The 11,412-nt window shown below is 41.7% G+C and overlaps 1 pseudogene; it reads left to right on the forward strand.

The window, feature by feature from the left end:
• The first annotated feature begins 5,790 nt into the window (after positions 1-5,790).
• Positions 5,791-5,908, forward strand: LOC126204594 (5S ribosomal RNA; annotated as a pseudogene).
• Positions 5,909-11,412: the final 5,504 nt, after the last annotated feature.

The raw sequence follows: 11,412 nt of genomic DNA on the forward strand, positions 1-11,412 counted from the left end.
TCTGCAATGTAAGAAGAGGACATACAATATTTTATTACTTGACAGCAACATACGGTTGGTTTTTTTTTTTTTTTTGTCATCAGTCTACTGACGTTTGATGCGGCCCGCCACGAATTCCTTTCCTGTGCTAACCTCTTCATCTCAGAGTAGCACTTGCAACCTACGTCCTCAATTATTTGCTTGACGTATTCCAGTCTCTGTCTTCCTCTACAGTTTTTGCCCTCTACAGATCCCTCTAGTACCATGGAAGTCATTCCCTCATGTCTTAGCAGATGTCCTATCATCCTGTCCCTTCTCCTTATCAGTGTTTTCCACATATTCATTTCCTCTCCGATTCTGCGTAGAACCTCCTCATTCTTTACCTTATCAGTCCACCTAATTTTCAACATTCGTCTATAGCACCACATCTCAAATGCTTCGATTCTCTTCTGTTCCGGTTTTCCCACAGTCCATGTTTCACTACCATACAATGCTGTACTCCAGACGTACATCCTCAGAAATTTCTTCCTCAAATTAAGGCCGGTATTTGATATTAGTAGAATTCTCTTGGCCAGAAATGCCTTTTTTGCCATAGCAAGTCTACTTTTGATGTCCTCCTTGCTCCTTCCGTCATTGGTTATTTTACTGCATAGGTAGCAGAATTCCTTAACTTCATTGACTTCGTGACCATCAATCCTGATGTTAAGTTTCTCGCTATTCTCATTTCTACTACTTCTCATTACCTTCGTCTTTCTCCGATTTACTCTCAAACAATACTGTGTACTCATTAGACTGTTCATTCCGTTCAGCAGATCATTTAATTCTTCTTCACTTTCACTCAGGATAGCAATGTCATCAGCGAATCGTATCATTGATATCCTTTCACCTTGTATTTTTATTCCACTCCGGAACCTTTCTTTTATTTCCATCATTGCTTCCTCGATGTACAGATTGAAGAGTAGGGGCGAAAGGCTACAGCCTTGTCTTACACCCTTCTTAATACGAGCACTTCGTTCTTGATCGTCCACTCTTATTATTCCCTCTTGGTTGTTGTACATATTGTATATGACCCGTCTCTCCCTATAGCTTACCCCTACTTTTTTCAGAATCTCGAACAGCTTGCACCATTTTATATTGTCGAACGCTTTTTCCAGGTCCACAAATCCTATGAAAGTGTCTTGATTTTTCTTTAGCCTTGCTTCCATTATTAGCCGTAATGTCAGAATTGCCTCTCTCGTCCCTTTACTTTTCCTAAAGTCAAACTGATCGTCACCTAGCGCATTCTCAATTTTCTTTTCAATTCTTCTGTATATTACTCTTGTAAGCAGCTTCGATGCATGAGCTGTTAAGCTGATAGTGCGATAATTCTAGCACTTGTCAGCTCTTGCCGTCTTCGGAATTGTGTGGATTATGCTTTTCCGTAAGACAGATGGTATGTCGCCAGACTCATATATTCTACACACCAACGTGAATAGTCGTTTTGTTGCCACTTCCTTCAATGATTTTAGAAATTCTGATGGAATGGTACCTATCCCTTCTGCCTTATTTGACCGTAAGTCCTCCAAAACTCTTTTAAATTCCGATTCTAATACGGAATCCCCTATCTCTTCTAAATCGACTCCTGTTTCTTCTTCTATCACACCAGACAAATCTTCACCCTCATAGAGGCTTTCAATGTATTCTTTCCACCTATCTGCTCTCTCCTCTGCATTTAACAGTGGAATTCTCGTTGCACTCTTAATGTTACCACCGTTGCTTTTAATGTCACCAAAGGTTGTTTTGACTTTCCTGTATGCTGAGTCTGTCCTTCCGACAATAATATCTTTTTCGATGTCTTCACATTTTTCCTGCAGCCATTTCGTCTTAGCTTCCCTGCACTTCCTATTTATTTCATTCCTCAGCTACTTGTATTTCTGTATTCCTGATTTTCCCGGAACATGTTTGTACTTCCTCCTTTCATTAATCAACTGAAGTATTTCTTCTGTTACCCATGGTTTCTTCGCAGCTACCTTCTTTGTACCTATGTTTTCCTTCCCAACTTCTGTGATGGCCCTTTTTAGAGATGTCCATCCCTCTTCAACTGTACTGCCTACTGTGCTATTCCTTATTGCTGTATCTATAGCGTTAGAGAACTTCAAACGTATCTCGTCATTCTTTAGTACTTCCGTGTCCCACTTCTTTGCGTATTGATTCTTCCTGACTAATGTCTTGAACTTAAGCCTACTCTTCATCACTACTATATTGTGATCTGAGTCTATATCTGCTCCTGTGTACGCCTTACAATCCAGTATCTGATTTCGGAATCTCTGTCTGACCATGATGTAATCTAATTGAAATCTTCCCGTATCTCCGGGCATTTTCCAAGTATACCTCCTCCTCTTGTGATTCTTGAACAGGGTATTCGCTATTACTAGCTGAAACTTGTTACAGAACTCAATTAGTCTTTCTCCTCTTTCATTCCATGTCCCAAGCCCATATTCTCCTGTAACCTTTTCTTCTACTCCTTCCCCTACAAATGCATTCCAGTCACCCATGACTATTAGATTTTCGTCCCCCTTTACATACTGCATTACCCTTTCAATATCCTCATACACTTTCTCTATCTGTTCATCTTCAGCTTGCGACGTCGGCATGTATACCTGAACTATCGTTGTCGGTGTTGGTCTGCTGTCGATTCTGATTAGAACAACCCGGTCACTGAACTGTTCACAGTAACACACCCTCTGCCCTACCTTCCTATTCATAACGAATCCTACACGTGTTATACCATTTTCTGCTGCTGTTGATATTACCCGATACTCATCTGACCAGAAATACTTGTCTTCCTTCCACTTCACTTCACTGACCCCTACTATATCTAGATTGAGCCTTTTCATTTCCCTTTTCAGATTTTCTAGTTTCCCTACCACGTTCACGCTTCTGACATTCCACGCCCCGACTCGTAGAAGGTTATCCTTTCGTTGATTATTCAATATTTTTCTCATGGTAACCTCCCCCTTGGCAGTCCCCTCCCGGAGATCCGAATGGGGGACTATTCCGGAATCTTTTGCCAATGGAGAGATCATCATGACACTTCTTCAATTACAGGCCAAATGTCCTGTGGATACACGTTACGTGTCTTTAATGCAATGGTTTCCATTGCCTTCTGCATCCTCATGTCGTTGATCATTGCTGATTCTTCCGCCTTTAGGGGCAATTTCCCACCCCTAGGACAAGAGAGTGCCCTGAACCTCTATCCGCTCCTCCGTCCTCTTTGACAAGGCCGTTGGCAGAATGAGGCTGACTTCTTATGCCGGAAGTCTTCGGCCGCCAATGCTGATTATTTATCAAAATTTAGGCAGTGGCGGGCATCGAACCCGGGACCGAAGACGTCTTAATTATGAATCGAAGACGCTACCCCTAGACCACGGGATACGCCGTATAATAGGCGAACAATTCCATCGTCGACGTACAAAGGCCAGTGATGGCAGTATCTTGTTGTGTAGAACATTTTTCTTCTCAATCTCTGTGAGAATCAGACACGGCTACAGAGAGCATCATGGTTGGTTTAGAATGATACTATCTTGTGCCTCTTCGTGGACTGTTTTGCACCGAACAAGGTGCTGTTTAGCACCGCGATCGATGTGCCACATTTTCAAAGTCGTAATCGCGTGGTTTGAATTGCGTGATGAATGATTCCAACTGATGTCCACAGTCCCATCCTTCTGTCATTGCACACATATGGAGGAAAGGAAGAAGGAGTAAGATGTTGATTCCCGTCGATGACATGGTCATTAGAGACGAAGCAGTGAACAAGGACAAGTACATATTCTCTTCAAAAGAAGCAACCCTTAATCGATGTACGTAAAACACAGTGAACCTAAATTGGATGAATGGGTAAATATTTGGGACCCGCTGCAGCCAAACCCATTGCACTTCCTTAACTGTCTAATGGCATCTGGCCGGCATCGAACACCAAATTAGAGCTTTAGAGGGACTGCTGTATCTACCAATACTGCTTATGTGTCCGACACAATCTCCCTTCTCCCTTGTACTGAGTCCTCCAAGACAGGGGTGGACATCTAAACTGATTAGCTAATAAGCCTACGAGCAGCCCCCACCGCGAGATAGAATCGTCATTGTTGCGTTGCAGACAGGTGAGTGGTAAACTATATACTATCCGATCATAAGATCTGGACATCGCTATGTAATGCGGAATTGACCATTACACCTCACAAGATGCAGAGCCGCTAATATACGGGGTGTTCAAAAAGTCTTTCCGCAGTGCCGTATGATTGTTAGCCGCGCGTGCCTAATGCCGCAGTGAATATACCGAAATGAAACTCAGTGAAATACAAGTTATTAATTTATTGAATATTCATTTTTACTTACTGATTCTCACATTAAATGTTGAAAGTGCCCCCCCCCCCCCCCTGTTGTTGAATACCCAATTCAATTCGTCTAATCGTGTTTCCAAACACAAGCTGTAACATTTCTTCTGTAACAGAAGCAGTGAAAATGGATATTGCAGTTTTCAATTCATCGATGGATTCTGGTCGGTTTTTTATAGACAGCTGCTTTCACTGCACCCCAGAAGAAAAAGTCAGATGGTGTTGGGTCAGGCTATCGTGGAGGCCGAAGTCCCTGTGAAATTATGCGATCACCAAAAACATAAGCATGCAGTGACATTGAAACGCGAGCTGTATGAAAGGGTGCACCATATTGTTGAAAATAAGAGTTCAGTATTTCACTTAACACAAGTTCTCCTATAAATGGGTACAGAATATCACTGCAGCATCGTTGTGCGTTTATTGTTTCATAGAAAAATATGGGATCCACAATCCGACGTCTAGAAATTGCAATCCAAACTCCTATTTTCACAGAATGAAGTGAGTGCTGATGAATACACAATGGATTTGCAGTACTCCACATACAAGAAGTTTGCGAATTCATGTACCAGAAAAAATGAAACCACACCTCATCAGTGAGAAACGTTTCATTAAGAATATCCCTTACATTTTTTTATTTTTTGGACGAAATTTTTTAACCATTGACAATAATGGAGTCTCTTGCCATGACCAGTATTTTTAAGTTCTTGAACGACTGTTACTTTGTATGGGAAAAGTTCTGATTTCTTCCTTACAGCTGTGTGGGCCGTTCCGACACTAACATCGATTTCCTGGGCGAGTTTTCTTACTGACTTGTTCAGACTCAAGGACATTTTATCGGAAATATCGAGTAGTTTATCCCCAGACAAAACGCTAAGACGACCACTTCTCGGTGCATCTGACACTGAACCCGTATTTCGAAATTTGTTAATCAAATCTCGCACAGTATCGCGATGTGGGAGTGTTGTCTCCGGGAAAACTGAATTAAATGTTTGACGAACTGAAATTGTGTATTTACCGCCAGCTTTGAACACTTACTCGACTAAAGGCACACGTTCTTGAGTGGTTAGTATTTTAACAGTGACAAAAACGAAACAGACGAACAAAGGAGCTAAACTTAACGTTCACGTCAACACGTGACGACGCACACCAACGATACTAGTGACTCTTGCTGAGATAAACGAAACAGTGGAATGTTGGGAGAGTCCACTTGAAGGGAAGTAACCCAGGCAGGCGAACAACCATACGGCACGAGCGGCTAACAATCATACGGCACTCAGGAGAGACTTTTTGAACACCTCGTACAAGGAGGTGAGGTGTATTGTATTGTCAGTAGTAAGTAGCAACTGTAGACTTGGCTCAGTGACTTCGAATGTGGACTAGTCACTGAATGGCATCTGAGTAACAAATCTATTAGAAATATTTCAGTTCGTCTAAAGTTGAGGGCAACGGCCTTGCCGCAGTGGATGCACCGGTTCCCGTCAGAGCACCGAAGTTAAGCGCTGTCGGGCGTGGCCTGCGCTTGGATGGCTGACCATCAGGGCCGCCATGTGCTGTTGCCAGTTTTCGGGGTGCACTCAGCCTCGTGATGCCAATTGAGGAGCTACTCGACCGACTAGTAGCGGCTCCGGTCACAGAAAACCATCATAACGACCGGGAGGGCGGTGTGCTGACCACACGCCCCTCCTATCTGCATCCTCAACTGAGGATGACGTGGCGGTCGGATGGTTCCGATGGACCACTTGTGGCCTGAAGACGGAGTGCCTTTTTTCTAAAGTTGCCCAAACCAACTGTTGGTGATGTGATTGTGAACTGGAAAAGTGACATAACGATCACAGCTAAACCGAGGTCAGGCATACCTCACGTACTGTCGTTCAGGGATCGTCGAACATTGCGGAGAATGACTGTAAAAAATGGCAGGTGATCATATAAAGGAATCACTCGTGAGTTCCCAAGTGCCAGCAGCAGTCTAGCCAGTTCAATGGCTGCACGTAGCGAGTTAAAAGCATTGGGTACAAAAGTCAATTAGCTCCTCATAAGCTATATGCTTTTATAGTCAATGCTAAGGGACGCCATCGGACAGTGGACGTCTGAAAACGAGTGATTTAGAGTGACTGATCATGCTGTACCTTGTAGCAATCCGATGAAACGGTTTGGGTTTAGCGAATATCTGGAGAATTTTACCTGCAATCATGCGTAGTGCCAACAGTGCAGAGAGGGTGGTGTCTTTCGTGGACGGGATGTGGTCCCATTCTTGCAGTTAAGAAAATGCTAAATGCGGAAGGATAAGGACACATTTTACAACATTTTGTACTGCGAGGGTAATCCCAAAAGTAAGGTCTCCTTCTTCTCTTTCGAATAACCCATTTGGAGGGTACGATGAATCAACTTCGGCTACTCTTCATCGTATTAGATTTCTTCAGTTTCCAAATTTCCTTCATCCTTTTAGAGTGTTGTTCCCTTTCTTCTTGAGTCCACTTTCGTCTAGTTATTTTCTTTCTCTCCTGAAATTCTGCCTTTTGAACTGCCTTTATGAAATGTGTTCTGTTTTCTATTGTGTCTATTGTAACTCCAGCATTTTCAATGTCCTTTTCAGTCTCTATGAACCATGCTGGCTTGGATTTGTAGCTATTTAGTAATGTGAATATCCGCTTGGTTAGTCTGTTGTTATCCATTCTGAATATATGTCCAAAAAACTGTAGTCTCCTCTTCCTCATTACATCAGTTAGTTTCTCCGTTTTCAGATATAGCTCTCTGTTTGGTCTTAACCTGTATTCAGCATTATCGTTTCTTTTAGCTCCCAGTATTTTCCTTAAAATTCTTCTTTCGACTTTCTCTAGTTTCTCAAGATCTCCATTTCTTGTTAGTTTAAGTGTTTCTGCCGCATAGAGAGCTTCAGGTCTGGCCACTGTTTGGTAGTGTCTTAATTTTGTGTTCCAGGACAAGGATTTTTTATAATAAACGTTTTTGGTCATATGAAACACTCTTTCCATTTTGTGCACTCTAGTTTTTATAGCTATCTTTTCTTTGGCATTGTATGTAATCCACTCTCCTAGGTATTTAAAGGAATCTGTTTTGTGTATTGTGTTGTTGTCAACTGCAATATTTTGAGGAGCGTCACAGATGTTTGTCATAAACTTTGTTTTTTCATAGGATATTTGTAGTCCTACTTTGGCTGCTTGTTTTTGTAGTTCTCTTATTTGTTCTTGGGCATTGTCTAGTGAATCTGTAATCAATGCCATGTCATCTGCGAAGGCTAAACAGTCAGTCGACAGTGATCTTGTTTGGATTTCTCCCTAGTTGAATCCCTTTAGTATTGATGGCCTTCCACCATTCTCGAACTACCTTCTCCAAGACACAATTGAAAAGCAGAGGTGACAGACCATCTCCCTGTCGAACACCTGACTTTATTTCAAACGATTTTGAGAGCTCTCCCCTAAATTTTACTTTCGATTTTGTATTTACCAAAGTACCTTTAATTATTGCAGTTGTTTTAGCATCGAGTCCCAATTCTTTTAAGATATCAAGCAGTGTATTTCTGCCAATTGAATCATAGGCTTTTTTAAAATCCACAAAAGTAATTACATATTTTAAGTTCCTGATTTTCCTCAATTCTATTATGTTCTTTAAATTTAGTATTTGTTCTGCACATGACCTTCCCTTCCTAAATCCAGCCTGATACTCTCCTAGCTGTTTGTCATCTCTTCTGCTCTTTTTAAAAGCGCCTTAGACAAGATCTTATAGGTCACTGGTAAGAGGGAGACTCCCCTATAACTGCTAGGATCTGTTTTCTTCCCTTTTTTATGTAGTGGATGTATTAATGCAGATGTCCAGTCTGGTGGTAATCTGTGTGTTGTCCAGTCTTCTTTAAGTATTTCTGATAGACACTGTATCATGTTGTCACTAGAGTACTTCCATAGTTCAGCAACTATATTATCCTCTCCAGGGGCTTTATTACTTTTAAGCTCTTTTATGATTTCTTTTATTTCCTCTGTGGTTGGTGGCTTGGAGTCTGGTGGTGTTGGGTTTACAATATTGAAATTAAGTTTTTCTTTCGGTGGATAACAGTTATGTAGTTCTTCAAAATATTCAGCAAGTATTCTACAGTTCTCTATGCTATTGTATGCAGTTTTCTGCGTTTTTGGGTCCGTGAAAAATAGACTAGGAGGAGAGCATTTCTTTAAGTTACTTTTGAAGGTTTTGTAAAAGTCCCTAGCATTGTTCTGTTTGAAGTTGGAGTCCATTGATGCTAGTTGGTCTTTTATGTATTGAACTTGGATCTTTTTAAGGCCTTTTGAAGCTTGCTTCCGGGCTTCTTTTAGGGAGTTCCTATTTTTGTCATTTTTGTTGGCATTCCAAATGTTCCAAGCTCGTTGTCTTGTTAGGATTAGTTTGTCACACTCATCATTCCACCAGGCATGTTTCCATTTTTTGGTAAGGAGAATGGTTTCTTCTGCTGTCTGTACTATATCTTTTTGAACTTGTTCCCATGTTTTAGGTGTTTTCTTTTCCAAAAGTGTCCTGAAATTGTGTTCCTTGGTTAACTTCTGAGTGTCAAACTTTTTAGGTTGATATTCGCTCTTTCTTTTATATATTGGTCTAATTTTGAATTTAACGACAGATAGATAGTGATCTGAATCTAAACTTACACTCTTAGCAACTTTTACATTGAGTATCTCTGATGCAGACAGTCTGCTTATAGCAACATGGTCAAGTTGTTTCTCCCCACAGACTGGATTCGGGGATACCCATGTAGTTTGTTTTCTAGGGAGTTTTTTGAAATATGTAGACTTTAGAACTATGTCATGTTCTCTGCATAAACCAATAAGTCTTTCTGCATTTGCATTGGTTCTTTTATGTGCAGGGAATTTGCCTACTATGGATTGGTGATGACGTTCTTTGCCGATTTGAGAATTGAAGTCTCCCAACAATATTATTGTGTTTTTAGATGAAATCTGGTCTAAGGTGTTTGACAGCTCCTGCCAAAAAATTTCTGTTTGTTCTTTTTGTGTTCTGTTTTTCTCATTTGTTGGTGCATGTGAGTTTACAATGGTATACAGTTTGTTTACTGATTTGAAGGTTAATGTTGAAAGCCTTTCATTGACAGATTTAAATTCTACTATCGAGTTTAATAGATTTTGGTTTACAACGAATCCTGTTCCAAATTGGGGTACATTCTTCATAACTCTTTTTCCTGGCTTCCCTTTGAAGATTCTGAATCCCTCTGAATCAAATGAATGTTCATCAGTATACCTTGTTTCTTGGAGTGCAGTTATCATTATATTTTTCTGTTTTATAAAATTTATTAACGTTTTAAGTTTTCCTGTTTTTAGAAGTGAGTTTACGTTGAACGTTGCCAAGTAGTTTATATTTTTGTGTTTAATTTTATTTGTTGCTTGCTTAAGGCAGGTTTCAGGATGCTCCGACTCGTCCTTCGCACATTGCTGTAGGCCCCCAGAATCCGAATGCCTAATTTTAATTTCCTTAGAAATTGGAGATTGGTTACTCCCTGGGGTAAAATCTCTTACAAGGTGCGTATCCATTGTTGATTGTTTGATGGGTTAGGGGAACAAGTCCCCTAAGGATTCTACTCGAGGTTATTAGCTCCGAGGAATGGTTTTCAGCCGCACCACTGGTGGACAGACGCTGACCACTCAGCCGCTTGTTTCAAGACAGACGCCAAGTGGATTTTTTTCTTTGGTTGCCTCTTCCGCTAGTTCCGCCGTACCGAGAACTATTCCCTCCGCCATCACTACCGTTGAGGTCTTCACTGTAGTCCTAGCAAGGAGCCCTTACAAGGTGCTATCACCCGGGCCAGGTGAACCTTGGTTTTTTAACGAGGTTGTTACTCCTCCCCCTCCTCCTTCCTCACCTCTTGTATGGTGAGGCCCCGGGCTAGACCTGTTTATCTCTGCAATGGTTTACATCAATTTACAGCTTGAACATTTAGCTGTTTGTCGACATAATCACCATTTCTGTCGATGCATTTTTCTAGACGCTGTGGCAGTTTTTGTATGCCCATGTCATACCAGCTCACCGCCATGCTGTTCAGAAAGTTATGAACCTCTTCTTTCACCTCATCGTCGGAGCTGAATCGCTTTCCGCCCAAATGTTCTTTTAACCTAGAGAACAGGTGATAGTCACTGGGAGCCAAGTCTGGACTATAGGGTTGGTGGGTGATTGTGTTTCACTGAAACAGTTGCAGGAGAGCAACGGTTTGCCGAGCGATGTGTGGGCGAGCGTTGTCATGGAGAATGTGTACTCCTTGCTCAACATTCCTCTTCTCCGGTTCTGAATTGCCCGTTTGAGTTTTTTCAGAGTCTCACAGTACCTGCCAACGTTAATTGTGGTGCCGGCGATTCAGTTCCGACGACGAGGTGAAAGAGGAGGTTCATAACTTTCTGAACAGCATAGTGGCGAGCTGGTATGACAGGGGTATACAAAAACTGCCACAGCGTCTACAAAAATGCATCGACAGAGATGGAGATTATGTCGAAAAATAGCTAAATGTTCAACCTATAAACTGATGTAAACTACTGCAGAAATAAACAGGTCTATGTACTTATATAAAATAGGAGACCTTCCTTTTGGGATTACTCTCGTATGTACAGTAAGGAAGAGATGGGAGACGATAATTATTTGCATCAGCATGACAATGGCCCCTCTCGTAATGCAGCATTTGTGTGGCTTTGAAATGGACTGGCCCACCCAAAGGCTCGGCCTGAGTACAGTGGAACTCCTTTGGGATGAGTTAGAAAGTGGACTCCGCTTCGTACCAGAGCGTCCAAAATCCACTAGCTAATTGTTTCGGCTTTTGAACGAGAACAGGCAGCCATTCCTCTACAATTAAGACACTTCACTGAAAAAGATTCCCAGCAGATTGCTAGACGTCATAAAGGAGAAGCGTTGATGCACCACTAATAGGTGTCCGAATACTTTTGATACAAGCGGACGAATAAAGTACGATTCAAGCGACACAGGGCGCAAATGGCAAAGTGACCTTACCGACCCTGACAAAGGCAAATTGTGCTCAGATCGACTCCCGGTGCAGGAAACATCCTATTAG

Source organism: Schistocerca nitens, chromosome 9 (assembly GCF_023898315.1).
Source record: "Schistocerca nitens isolate TAMUIC-IGC-003100 chromosome 9, iqSchNite1.1, whole genome shotgun sequence".
Classification (NCBI taxonomy): domain Eukaryota; kingdom Metazoa; phylum Arthropoda; class Insecta; order Orthoptera; family Acrididae; genus Schistocerca; species Schistocerca nitens.